At 39.2% G+C, this 15,058-nt stretch overlaps 1 long non-coding RNA gene across 1 annotated transcript in view; it reads left to right on the top strand.

Annotated features, from left to right (window-relative positions):
- LOC145546037 (uncharacterized) overlaps positions 1-15,058 on the top strand; it is a 99,577-nt gene that overhangs the window by 17,963 nt on the left and 66,556 nt on the right. The window lies entirely within an intron of this gene.

Raw genomic sequence — 15,058 nt, 5'->3', positions numbered from 1 at the left:
TCAGTCATGTATGACTCTTTGCAACCCTTTGGACTGTAGCCCACCAGGCTCCTGTGTCCATGGGATTTTTCAGGCAAGATTACTTGAGTTGGTTGCCATTTTCCTCCTCCAGGGGATCTTCCTGACCTAGAGATTGAACCTGTGTCACCTGTGTCACCTGCATTTGAGGCAGATTCTTTACCTGCTGAGCCATTGGGAAAGCCCCACTTATCATGAAGTTAGTTATTAATACTGCTGGGGTTCCTTTGTATGTGCTGAGTCATTTTTCTTTTCTGCTTTCATGATTTTTGTTTTTGTCTTTTAGCCTTTTGACAATGATGTATTTTTATGTGGATCTCTTTGTATTGATCATACTTAGAGTTCATTGAGCATCTTTGACATTTAGATGAATGTTTTTTGTTAAGTGTGGAAAGGTTTCAGGCATTATTGCTTTAAATATTTTGCCATCTCTTTTCCTTTTGATCCTGAAAACTCAGCTTTTCTCTACATCAGTACCAAATGGAATCTTGGAGACAGAGTTTTGGGTGAAGTAGAAAAAGATAACTATTACTTGGCTAGACAAAGGGGGCCACAGCAAGCTAATGGCCTCAAAACCGTGTGTCCCAATGCAGAGAAGATAATAGAGAAGTTTTATATTAATTTTTCAAAGAGGGTGTGATCAGTTCATGGACATTCTTCTGATGGGCTGGTGTTGAGGTAAGTAGAAGTCAATATCATCAGTCTTCGGGTCCAGCTTCTCTGGGGTCTACATGATTGTGAGCAGCATACCATCACCAGTCGTTAACTTCTCCACCCAGAGGGGTTTTCAGTATCTGCAAAATGGTTCAAAGATATTGCATGTATCCATTAATGAGGAAACAGGACCTTGCCCCAAGACTGCTCTTGACTGCTTGTTTCTTCTGATTTCTAATCCCTTCCCTTCCCTAACTAACAGTTCCTTAAATCTGCTCATTGAAACAAAGGGAAGATCATGGAGACTGAATGAAGGCTGTTTCCTGTAATCAAAGAAATGGGGGTAACAGAAAGTCTTTGTGCCCAGGAGCTCCACAGGGCCTTGCTTGGTATCACTGCTTCTTCTTCTCTTGATACTCCCATAACAAATATGTTGGTCCACTTAATATTGTCCCATATTTCTCTGAAATTCTTTCCATGCTTATTTTTTAATTTCTATTCTTCAAGAATATATACTCTTGATCACTCCAACATCAATTCACTAATCTTTCTTCTACTGGCTCAAATCAACTGTTGAGCTCTTCTAGTGAATTTCTCATTTCAGTTATAGTTTCCTGCTATAGAATTTTCCTTGGCTTCCTTTTTATATAAAGTTCCTTTCTTTTTTAAAACTTTATTTATTTATTTATTTATTTTGGGCTGTGCTGAGTTTTACTGATGCACACAGCTTTCTCTAGTTGCAGTGAGCGAGGGCTACTCTTCACTGAGGTGCATGGACTTATTGCAGTGGTGTCTCTTGTTGCAGAATATGGGCTCTAGGAGTGCAGGCTTCAGTAGTTGTGGCCCACTGGTTTAGCTGCTCTGTGACATGTGGAATCTTCTCGTACCAGGGATCGAACCTGTGTCCCTTGCACTGGCAGGTGAATTCCCAACCACTCGACCACAAGAGAACTCCCTTTTGTTTCTTTTTAAAGTTTTTCTTTCTGTTTCTTTTATTTCTTTATATTTTCTTGCTTGTTATTGCCCAAATCTTGGCTTTCTCTGCCCACTGATGCCCAATAAAAAATATAGAGATAGAGTTTGGAGGAAATAGAAAAGTTGGCTTTAATGCTCAGCCAGCTAAGGGGAAAACACAGCAGGCCTAGTGCCTCAAGAACTATGAGTTAGGGGTGATAGGTGCAGGATGTAATTGCATAGTGTCGGGGAGTGAGTGATTAATTCTTTCAGCCCTGTTCATGTTCTTCTCCAGCCCGTTCACTGTTCCCTTTACTTTCCTTGTTCTCAGGAGAGGAATAGCTTCATTTCTGTTTTTGCTGCAACACTTTTATTTGCTATTTTCTATCCATTGAGAAATTATCTTCATATCTTCTTCCACTTATTTTGAAATGTTTTCCTTTTGTTCTTTGAACATACTGGAGAGGATTTCCATTTCCTTCTCCAGAGGATCTTCCCAACCCAGTAACTGAACCCATGTCTCCTGCATTGCAGGCAGATTCTTTACCAACTGAGCTATGAGGCAAGCCCGAACATATCTGCAGTAGCTACTTTTAAGTATTTGTCTGCTAAGAGTGACATCTGGGCTCTCTCAAAAACAGTTTCACTTGCTTTATGTGTATGGATCACATTTCCCTGTTTTTGTATATATTCCTTCTCTCACTCTCTCTCTCTTTTTTTTTTTTGTAAAAACTGAACACTTTAAGTAATAAATTTAACAACTCTAAATGCTGATTTCTGTAACCTCTACCCTTCCCTGGCTTATTCTTATTGTTTTTCTGGCTTGTTTATTTTTTAGCAATTTGGCTGGACTGACTATTTCAGTAAATCTATTTCAACATCAGTGTTTAGCTTCTTCTCTCGCTCCTCAGAGGGCCGAGCCCATGGCCTGTGCCCATTCACCATGACCTTTTCCTCCAAGAGATGACAGTTGTTTTCACTGGGCTGTCTTTTACTGTATCTTTTCTTGATCTTTCTATTAAGTTTCCAGATGTTCTGCCACTATTGGTGTCATACTGACAACAGCCTTTGGCATAAATTGTTTCTCCATTTGATCCAATCAAATGTGGCCCCTCTGCAGGAGTAGTCTTCCAGGGCAGTCTTTGAAGCATGGCCTGACCACAATAGGGCTCTTGTTAGCTGCATTTTCCCCTGGTTTTCTTGATTAAACTCCTCACTTGTCTACTATTTTGCCTATGTCTAGCTGGCAACTCACTCCAGTATTCTTGCCTAGAGAATCCTGTGGACAGCGGAGGCTGGTGGGCTGCCGTCTATGGGGTCGCAGAGAGTCGAACACGACTGAAGCAACTTAGCAGCAGCAGCAGCATGGAGCTATAAGTCTCTTCTTAATTGCTTGCCACCAAAATCTCCATTTCTTTTAACAGTGCCTGGAAGTTTGCACTTCCCTATGCTCTCTTCCTTGTAACATTATACCTTTAAGGGGAGGTACAGAGTTTTCTTTTTTTGTGAATTGCCTTTCCCCTTTAGAAACAAACTTTGTGCCACTGCTCTGAAGCTGGTGATGAGGACAATATTGACCTCATCTCTGCTCCATAAGCAGAAGGATGTGTAAGACCTTTGACCCTCGTGACCCACCTCTCCCATTAGAGAGCAGTCTCTGCTCTGCAAGTGAACTGGAACAAAGGTGAAGAGGGGAAAGAGTGACTGCATCTTGGGTAGAGCTTCCACAAATATGGTCTGGGTGGAAGAAGGGAGCTACAACCCTCTCAGCCACAACTGCTCTTCTGTACACAGAGCTAGGAATAGTAAGAAATCCTGACAATCTGTTTCCTATAAAAGAAGCTATAGCTCTAGACTGGAAACTATGGGGAGAGGAGCCCCATGTTCTTGACTGTACCCTCCTGGAGTAGAGCTACTGTCATGTGGAGCTGAGGGTGGGGGAAAGGGTAGGTTGTGATTCAAACGCCACAGATTTTCCCTGTTCTTACTAAGAGTTAGTGGAATTTCTTGAATAAATATTTCTCCATTTTCTGTATACCCTTAGGACACGTTAAAAAGACTAAATCTTTTTTTTTTTTTTTTTTTTTTTTATAATTTTCACCAGTTACTGTTGTTTTGCTGAGGAGAGGATCCATGAGTTCCTCATGCCTCACAACACCATTCTGGATTGTTATTCTTTTTTGGAATTTTCATATTGTTATTTATGTTTCTCTGTTTTTAGAAGAAATCATTCTTAGGAGAGTGATGATATACCCATGTGTTTGAATGTATAGAGACCACTGGCCTCATCTGTTTGGTTGGTTGTAAAATATACAGAAAATATAAAACAAGAAGGTAATACAAATGTGAGAAAGTAGGTATTTATTAGACAATTACATCCTTTAGGTAACAAGAAATGGTGTTTACCTTATACAATTAAGAGATCTATTTTCTTCATTTTCCGAAAGACTAGGGGAGAAATGAAAGGCTAGCCAGATTGGAAGAGGAGAACCAGAAGTCTTGCATACTACAGACCTAACAATTGTTACTTTTGAAATTCAAACTCTCCTTGGAGTTTAGAGCTTAAAGGGCAATTGGCTGAAACAAAAACAACTTTGGTTAAAAAACAAGTGGTGATTCAGTTTAAATGCTGAGCAAAATTTAACTTCAGGTCTTTTGAGACCAAGCTTAGGCATGTGGGACAATTTGGATATATTAGAAACCTGATCAAGGTCTCTGGTCTTAACCAAAGGAGATCAATCTAAAGAGTTTAACTCTCACCATCCCACTAATTCCCTTGACAAAAGGCAGTGGAGAAATGGAGATTTAGCCAATTTTATGGCAAATAAAATGTTCAAATAGGTTTTGAAGCTATTTATAAAGGCTCAGATTGAGTTTTGTTTGTCAAGGTTGTGAAAAGCATTTGTCTTTTTATTAAAACCTCATGGAATTAAAATGAATAATGGTATTCAGAATCTGTCAGTGGAAAGTTGGGGTGGATAGAAGTTTCTTTTACTATCCCGTATCACATAATTACAAGTTAACCACTTTAGCATTGTGTCTAATAAGTAATGACCATTCAACACAAAAAACTTTGTTAATCTAAACACAGAAATAAATAAGGTTAAGTAGTTGGAAAAATTATGAAATAAATGATATAGTCTTTTGTATGTTCATCTAATTTGTCTGTATTCAACAATTCAGTTTGCTTCATATTCTCCATTTGCCCCATAAGATCCACATTCCACCCTGTTCCATTTTCCTCTGTGCCCAGGACATTGATTTATCTGGAATTAATCAACTGGAATGCTTCCTTGTTCTTTGACTTTGACTTGCATTTGGCCAATGAAAGTCACTGGCAAGAGGTCAGAGGGTAAGATGAGATTCTGGAGTATTTTCCATGCAACCATCTTTCTTCCTGGCCAGTGGCTGACAGGCAGTCCTTTACTGAAGGTACTGTTTCTATCAGCAGCCTCTTCTATAGCCTCAGCAATAGCCACAGTTCTGTCTGGAATTCCCTTTCCCTTTCAGCCCTATGTGACTGTGTCATCTATTTCCTGTCATGCTTGGATGATATCCCACTTAAATGGTACCTCCTATTGCAGACTTAGTAAGTGATCCAGTACTGGTCAAACTGTCCTTGAAATCTGACTTTCACCATTCATCATCTATTTTGTAATTTTGTTCAGGTTTAGTATATAAGTATAGTGGTTTCAGAATAGTTGACTCAGCTCCCATGGTAACAACTCTACCAGCTGAAGTAGAGTGCTTAGGTGTAGTTCCTTTTGTCTTTAGTCTTAATGTCTTCATTCATTTCTCAAGTTATTTAGGTCTTGCTAATTTTAGTGTGTTAGTCATGGGCTTCCCTGGTAGCTCAGATAGTAAAGAGTCTACCTCCAATGCAGGAGTCCTGGGTTCAATCCCTGGGTCGGGAAGATCCCCTGGAGACGGAAATGGCTACCCTCTCCAGTATTCTTGCCTGGAAAAGCCCCATGGGCTGAGAAACCTGAGAAACAGTCCATGGGGTTGCAAATAGTTAGACATGACTGAGTATATATGTGTAGTAGTTTTGCAACAGTTAACTCATGCTCTCCGGGGTGACTCTACCAACTGAAATAGAGTGCTTAGGTATAGTTCCTTTTGCCTTTAGTTTTACTGTTTTCATTAATTTCTCAAGTTAGTTAGGTCTTGCTGATTTTAACTAATCTTTAAAACTTTTTTTTTATTCAAGAAATCTTATTGCACGCCAATTGTGAGTCAGGCATGAAGTTTATAGTCTAGTGGGAGAGATAAAATAATATACCTAACCCTTAACTTTGTGGCTCATTCATTCTCCAAAATTCTGCCATTAAGTCCAAAGCTGTTAAATAAAAAAGAAAAGATTTTCATCTATTTTAATGGAAAATTATTTGCTGCATCTTAACCACAAATGCATAAAAAGTTTTCACAGCTGGAAACACTTACCATTTGGACAATTTAATCAAGTTATATATGTAAACACATAAAGTGAACAAGTGAAGTTTATTTATAAAGTATAAAGTTATAAAGATCTATTGTTCTTGCCAAAGTAGGAATATGAGACTTGATGGCATATGGTGACTTGTAGGGAAGAGTCTTCTTCTAAGATTCTCTAGAGTCGGGTGATGCTCTATCACACGTGTATTTATTGAATACTTAGAACTTTTTAATCTTTCTGCATCATTTTTCACCAAATTCTTCAACTTTCAGATACTTCTACAGTTTTCTTGCTCTTAAATCACACAACTATAAAGTCAAATCATAGAAAATCACCTTTAGGGAAAAATAAAGGCAAAACATGAAAGGATGTCAAAACACATGACAAAAACTCTTGCATACAACAGACTGAAGGGCCCTAGATGATGCCACCTCTTCGTTTTTTTTTTGAAATTATAACACTGTGTAATGTTTTCATCCACTCCTAGCTTCTTTTTTTCATCCTTCCTGCCCCTCCTACCCCATTTTTATTTATTTATTTTTTTTTATTTTTTTTATTTTATTTTTTTTTTTTTAATAAATTTATTTATTTTAGTTGGGGGCCAATCACTTCACAACATTGCAATAGTTTTTGCCATACATTGACATGAATCAGCCATGGGTTTACATGTGTTCCCCCTCCTGGACCCCCCACCCACCTCCCTCCCCATCCCATCCTTCTGGATCATCCCATTGCCCCGGCCCTGAGCCCTTGTCTCATGCATCGAACATGGAATGGTGTTCTGTTTCACATATGATAATATACATGTTTCAATGCTATTCTCCCAGAACGTCCCACCCTCACCTTCTCCCTCAGAGTCCATAAAATTGTTCCATGCATCTGTGTCTCTTTTTCTGTCTCGCATATAGGGTTATCGTTACCATATTTCAAATTCCATATATATGCATTAGTATACTGTATTGTTGTTTTTCTTTCTGGCTTACTTCACTCTGTATAATGGGCTCCAGTTTCATCCATCTCAGGAGAACCGATTCAAATGTATTTTTTTTAATGGCTGAGTAATATTCCATTGTGTATATGTACCACAGCTTCCTTATCCATTCGTCTGCTGATGGACATCTAGGTTGCTTCCATGTCCTGGCTATTGTAAACAGTGCTGCGATGAACATTGGGGTACACGCGTCTCTTTCAATTCTGGTTTCCTCGGTGTATATGCCCAGCAGTGGGATTGCTGGGTCATATGGCAGTTCTATTCCCAGTTTTTTAAGGAATCTCCACACTGTTCTCCATAGTGGCTGTACTAGTTTGCATTCCCACCAACAGTGTAAGAGGGTTCCCTTTTCTCCACACCCTCTCCAGCATTTATTGCTTGTAGACTTTTGGATAGCAGCCATTCTGACTGGTGTGAAATGATACCTCATTGTGGTTTTGATTTGCATTTCTCTAATAATGAGTGACACCTTATCTTTAACAAAGGAGGCAAGAATATGCAATAGAGAAAAGACAATCTCTTTAACAAGTGGTGCTGGGAAAACTGGTCAACCACTTGTAAAAGAATGAAACTAGAACACTTCCTAACACCGTACACAAAAATAAACTCAAAATGGATTAAAGATCTAAATGTAAGACCAGAAACAATAAAACTCCTAGAGGAAAACATAGGCAAAACACTCTCCGACATAAATCACAGCAGGATCCTCCATGACCCACCTCCTAGAATATTGGAAATAAAAGCAAAAATAAACAAATGGGACCTAATTAAAATTAAAAGCTTTTGCACAACAAAGGAAACTATAAACAAGGTGAAAAGACAGCCTTCAGAATGGGAGAAAATAATAGCAAATGAAGCAACAGACAAACAATTAATATCAAAAATATACAAGCAACTTCTGCAGCTGAATTCCCGAAAAATAAACGACCCAATCAAAAAATGGGCCAAAGAACTAAACAGACATTTCTCCAAAGAAGACATACAGATGGCTAACAAACACATGAAAAGATGCTCAACACCTACCCCATTTTTAGAGGTGAAATTCACATCACATAAAATTAATCATTTTAAAGTAAACAATTCAGTAGTATTTTAGTACATTCACAGGAGCTTCCCCGATGGCTCTGTGAATAAAGAAACCACCTGCAATGCAAGAGATACAGGAGACATGGCTTTGATGCCTGAGTTGGCAAGATCCCCTGGAAAATGAAATGGCAACCCACTCTAGTATTCTTGCCTGGAAAATCCCATGGACAGAAGAACCTGGCTGGCTACCACCCAAAGGGTGGCAAAGAGTCAGATATGACAGGACTAAGCACACATGCACATTCATACTGTTACATATCCACTACGTTTATCTAGTTCAAAAGTATTTTTATCAGCCCTAAAGGAAAACAGCCCTAAAGGAAAACTTGTACTCATTAAACAGTTCCTGCCTCTCCTCCTCCTCCTCAGACCCTAGTAGCTTTCTATCACTGTGGATGTACCTATTCTGAATATTTGATAAAATTGGAATCATATAGTGTATGACCGTCTATGTCTGGCTTCTTTCACTTAGCATAACGTTTTTAAGGTTCTTCCACATTGTGTTGTGTATCAGGTCTTTATCTGTTTTTATGGCTGAATAATACCCCATTGTATGTAATACCATACATACCTTTGGGCTGTTTCCACCTCTTGGCTATTGCCAATAGTGATGCGATAACATGCATGTACACGTATTTGTTTGAACACATGTTTTCAATTATTTCAAGTACATCCCTAAGAGTGGAATTTCTATGAATAGATATAATATGAATATTTTATGTTTAAGTTTTTGAGTAAGAATGAAACTGTTTTCCACAATGGCTGAACCATTTTACATTTCTGTCAGCGGTGTACAAGCATTCCAATTTTTCTACAAGTTCACTGACACATTATTTTTCATTATAGCCATCCTAGTGGGTGTGAAGTGGTATCTCATTATGGTTTTGATTTGCATATCCCTAATTATTCATAATATTGAGCAACTTTTCATGCAACTGTTGACCATTAGTATACCTTCATTGGAAAAATGTCCACTTAAGTACTGTATTAGTTTATTTGGGCTGCTATAACAAAAATACCATAAACTTGGTGGCTTATAAGCAACAACTATTTATGTTTCATAGTTTTGAAGGTTGGGAAGTTCAAGATCATGGTGCTGGCAGATTCAGTGGTGAGGATGCACTTCGTAGACAGTCATCTTTTTGCTGTACTCTTACTTGATGGAAAAAAATGAGGGATTTCTCTGGGGATTTTTATATAAGAGCACGTATCTCATCCATGAAGGCAGAGCCCTCCTCAAAGTCCTACCTAATACTACCACTTGGTGAGTTATGAATTTTGAAGGGACACAAACATTCAAATCACAGAGACCACTTTGCCCATTTTTCAGTTGGGTTGTTTGTCTTTTTCTCATCAAGTTTTAAGGATCTTAATATATTTTAGACCTTTATCAACTATAAAATTTTTCAAATTATTTTTCCAATTCTATAGGTTGTCTTTTCAATTTCTTGATAATGACCTTCAATGTACTTACAGCCAGGTAAGTTTGTCTAGACAGACTCTCATCTTGGTGTGACCTAAAGCATAAGTAAGAGTTAACAGGAAAATAATGAGTTGATGGTTTAGAGGTTCCACTGAGCTTTGTTACAAGCAGAGGAAACAGCATAATCAAAGGCATCAAAATTAAAGATCATGGGACAATAGAAGCAAGTGTGTTGATCTAGAGAGGACGAGAGTCAACAGACTTCAAGTCAGATTAAAAGGTTTGATCTTTATGCTGAAGACAGTGGGGAATCACCAAAATGTTTTGAACAGAGAATCAACATAATCAGCTAGTGGAGAGGACAATATATACAGTTAGGGGAGAGTAGACAATTGGGAATTCAACTTATCCTGTGGAGAGATGATGGAAGCAGTAGTGAAGGAGAGATGTCAGTATATAAAGCATATTTAAGAGCTAGAACTGACTGGCCTAGATGGCTGATTTGATCAGAAGCCTAAGGAATAAAACATTAGAAACCACTTGAAACATTAACAACCCAAGAGTATCATTGATGCTTGCAGCAAGGACAGAGTTGGGACTTGACTCTCAGCTATTCATTTACCAAGTAGTTACTCAGGACTTAAAAAGTCATATACTCTTCTAGGCACTGGGGATTCAGCAGTTGGCAAAACAGACCAGATCGATGCCTTTATGGGTTTTTCAGTTTATCGGCATAATATAGTGGAAGAAATGAAAAAATATGACTAGAATGAAAACAGCATGAATGACAATAGTACAAGAAGGGTTAAAGAAAGAGGTGGGGATCAGACTGTGCAGTGAATTCTAGGCCATCAAGGATTTTGGACTTCCTCCTAGAAAAAGTAGCATTTGTGGCAGATGCTGTTAGTTAACCACTAAAATCTTCTTACCTTCTTCCTTAAGATTACAGTTGCAGCTGGACTTGGAGCCATCTTGGAAAAGGCCATATTTCCAGTGTCACTTGAACCTAGGTATTGCTAAGTTATTGCCAAAGCCAATGCCAAGTGATATGTTCAATTTCCAGGTCTGAGCATTAAAATGGGTGCAAATTCCTCCATGTCCTTTCTCTTCTCATGAATTGGAAAACAGAAGAGCCCATGACCATAATTCTCTAGTGTGCAGATAAGAAAAGAGCTCTAGAGTTGAGGTTAGCAAACTATCCCCCATGGTCCAAATTTGGCTGACCAGTTGTTTTTGTAAATAAAGTTATGTTGGAAAACAACCCCACTCACTCATTTGCATATAATATATAGCTGAATTTTTTGTTCCTGTTATAATGGCAGTGTTGAATAGTTGCAACAGAGACCAAAGACCATAAGGCTAAAAATTTGTTGGACCTTCCCTAAAGGAAGGAAATTTCCTGTTTTTTTTTAATATAAAATAAAAGAAACCTCAGCTCTGAATGATTCTGTGAAACCAAGTGGCCTGCCCATCTAGACTTCTCTCTTTGAAGCTGTTATATGAAAGAGAAATATAACTTTGATGTTCTTTAAGCCACTGTATTTTGAAAACTTTCATATACAAGGTTAGTCTTTAATAATTATACTCTTGAACTAAGTGGGAAAATGATAAGCTCTTCTGGTTTTTGTGTAGAAAGGCTTCAGGAAGGATAAAAACAGGTAGGAGTTTGTTGCAATCTTGCAGATGAAACATGAAGTAAGTTAGGTTAAGCTGATGATGGTAGAGATGGAGTGGATTTGTTGGACACAAATAAGTAAATTCATCAAACTTGGGTATACAGGTACTCAAATAACATTCATTGTACAGAACAATGGGGATATCTCAAGAAACTATATGCTCAGATCCTGATGGCTGATCTTGACAGCTTTTTTTCTCTGTATCAGGGAGTTATTGACTATGGGCTGCCCAAGGTGGGCAAGTACCTCCAGTTTGCTCTATAAGCAAGGCAAAGTGACTCAAGCAGCCCAGGGGCAGACCTCCAAAGACAGTCTCTGGTACAGGACAGGACTGTTAGAAGAAAACAGTGCAGAAGCTTGGGGTGTGGTATGTAGAAAGGGAAAAAAAGAGATCTCAGCTGAGCAGTGGAGGTGTTAACTGTACCCTGACAGGTAGGATTAAGAGAGGCTGCAAAGGAAGCATTGTTTGAGGCAGATCTTCAAAGATAACTGGGGCTTTGTGAAGTGGATAATGAAGGAATACATAAACCAAAAAGTTGCAAATATGTGGATATAGGTGCAGATGGATGCATGTGTGTTCAGTTGTATCTGACTCTTTTCAACCCCATAGACTGTAGCACACCAAACTCCTCTGTCCATGGAATTTTCCAGGCTAGAACGCTGGAGTGGGTTGCCATTTCCTTCTCCAAGGGATCTTGCCAACCCAGGGATTGAACCTGTGTCTCTTTTGTCTCCTACTTTGGCAGGCAGATTCTTTACCACTTCACCACCTGGGCTTTGACCACTTGATGCAAAGAACTGACTCATTGGAAAAGACCCTGATGCTGGAAAAGATTGAAGGCAGGAGGAGTAGGGGACTAAAGAGGATAAGATGGTTGGATGGCATCACTGACTTGATGGAGTAAGCTCCGGGAGTTGTGATGGACAGGGAACCTGGTGGGCTGCAGTCCATGGGGTCCCAAAGAGGTGGACATGACTGAGTGGCTGAACTGAACTGAACTGAACACTTGGGCTTCCCCATATAAGTACAGTGAGGACTAACAAATGTTTATACCTGATAATTATACAGTAAGGCTGTAACTTACAACACCCTGTTATTATTTTGAAGCTAGTCTCAGATATCACATAATTTCATCCATAAATATTTCAGTGCTGTGCTGTGCTTAGTGCTCAGTTGTGTCACAGTCTTTGTGACTCCATGGACTATAGCCCCCCAGACTCCTCTGACTGTGGGGATTCTCCAGGCAAAAATACTGGAGTGGGCTGACATCTCCTCCTCCAGGGGATCTTCTCAACCGAGCAATCAAACTCAGGTCTCCCACACTGCAGGCAGATTTTTACTGTCTGAGCCACCAGGGAAGCCCAAGTATACTGGAGTGAGTAGCCTATCCCTTCTCCAGGAGATCTTCCTTATCCAGGAATTGAACCATGGTCTCTTGCATTGCAGGCGGATTCTTTACCAGCTGAACTACCAATAAGACCTCTTTAAAAAATATAACTAACTGTATCACATTTGAAAAACTGAACAATAAATCCTTAATGCCACCAAATATCTAGACAAAGTTCAAATTTCCCCAAGTATACTTTATATATATAGGTATGTGCTGCTGCTGCTGCTAAGTCGCTTCAGTCGTGTCCGACTCTGTGCGACGCCATAAACGGCAGCCCACCAGGCTCCGCCGTCCCTGGGATTCTCCAGGCAAGAATACTAGAGTGGGTTGCCGTTTCCGTCTCCAGTGCATGAAAGGGAAAAGTGAAAGTGAAGTTGCTCAGTCGTGTCCGACTCTTAGCGACCCCATGGACTGTAGCCTACCAGGCTCCTCCGTCCATGGGATTTTCCAGGCAACGGGACTGGAGTGGGGTGCCATTGCCTTCTCCATATAGATATGTAAAACGTATTAATTGATACATATCTACTTTTATACATAAATATATGTATTTGTTTTCAGTCAGCTTGTTTGACTCAAGATCCAAACGAGGTCTACGCATCAAATTTAGTGTTTTCTAAATCTCTAGTATTCTAATTGGTTCTTTGTCATCAATTCTCCTTGCTTTCTTGCAGTTTGTTTGTTAGAGAAGCTAGGTTATTTGCTACAAAGAGTTGTCTGTATTTTGTATTTTTCTAACTGCATCCCTGTATTATCATTAACATGTTCCTCTATTCTGCATATGTGTGTGTTAGTCACTCAGCTGTGTCCAACTCTTTGTGACCCCATGGTCTATAGCCAACTGTAGTCCATGGAAATTTCCAGACAAGAATAGTGGAGTGGGTTGCTCTTTCCTTCTCCAGGGGATCTTTCTGACCCAGAAATTGAACACAGGTCTCCCACATTACAAGCAGACTCTGTCGACCACGGAAAAGAAAGTGGTAGTTGTGTCAGACTCTTTGCGACTCCGTGGACTGTAGCCTGCCTGGCTTCTCTGTCCATGGAATTATCTAGGCAAGAATGCTGGAGTGAGTATCTATTCCCTTCTCCAGGGGATATTCCCAACCCAGGGATCGAACCCGAGGCCTATTGCATTGCAGGAGAATTCTTTACTGTCTGAGCCGCTTTCCTATTACAACCCTCTAAAGACGTGATGAGATTTACTTTTCTTATTGTTTGTTCATTTATTTTACAATAATACCTCCTAATAGCTGGATTTTACAGTATCTTGCCAAATTAAATATGCATTTACTTCTTGCTTTAGTAATGGTACTTTTAGGAATTATCCTCAAAAACACTTCCCAAAATATATAATAACATATGTAGAAGGCACATTTCCAACAGCAAAATATTGGGAACAACCTAAATCACCATGCATAGGAAATGTGTTGACTAAATAATGATACCTCTACACAATAGTGAAAGTGTGAAAATGTTAGTCACTCAGTTGTATCTGACTCATTGCAACCTGATGGACTGTAGCCCGTCAGGCTCCTCTGTCCATGGAATTCTCCAGGCAAGAATATTGGAGTGGGCAACCCATTCATTCCATTCTCCAGGGGACCTTCCCAAACCAAGAATCGAACCCGAGTGTCCTGCACTGCAGGCAGATTCTTTACCATCTGAGCCACCAGGGAAGCTCCACACAATAGCACGTGTCATCATTTTTTTTTTAATGAAGATCTTTATGAATGATATGGAATCATTTTCAAGACTTATTTAGTAAAAAAAAAAAAAAAAATCAAAGAGCAAAACAGTAAATATACTTTGCTAGAGTTTGTGTAAGAGAGAGAAATATATATGCTTTTAAATTTTCATATAGGCTTCCCAGGTGGCGTTAGTGGTAAAGAACCCACCTGCCAATACAGGAGATGAAAGAGACATAGGTTTGATCCCTGGGTCGGAAGATCCTCTGGAGGAGGACATGGCAAGCCACTCCAGTGTTTATGCCTGGAAAATCCCATGGACAGAAGAGCCTGGAGGGCTACTGTCCATAGGGTCACAAAGGATTGGATACGACTGAAGCGACTTAGCACAGTACAGCATACCATATGTTCATATACTTACATGCTTATTTTTACAAAAAAGAAGCAAAGGGCTAATAAACCATAAATTAAAGAAAAGAATATTACCTTTAGGGTGGAAATAGAGTGATAGAGTAGGAAAAGGGCTGACTTCTCAGAGTATATATTTTTTAAGCATATAGCTTTGACTTTTGAATAGTGTAAAGGCTTTACATATTTAAGCATGCCACATGTATACTTTAAAATAAAACCAAATAAAATATATACTATAGAAATGCCTTCTCATGACTGCATAGAACTTTGCCCAATATCCATCCTTTCAGACTATGGTGAAAACAGTTCATATTAAAGCTAACATGTCTTCAGTGAT

Source organism: Giraffa tippelskirchi, chromosome 4 (assembly GCF_054371585.1).
Source record: "Giraffa tippelskirchi isolate mGirTip1 chromosome 4, T2T-mGirTip1v1.2.pri, whole genome shotgun sequence".
Lineage (NCBI taxonomy): Eukaryota > Metazoa > Chordata > Mammalia > Artiodactyla > Giraffidae > Giraffa > Giraffa tippelskirchi.
This window is presented reverse-complemented; position numbering and strand designations above follow the sequence as displayed.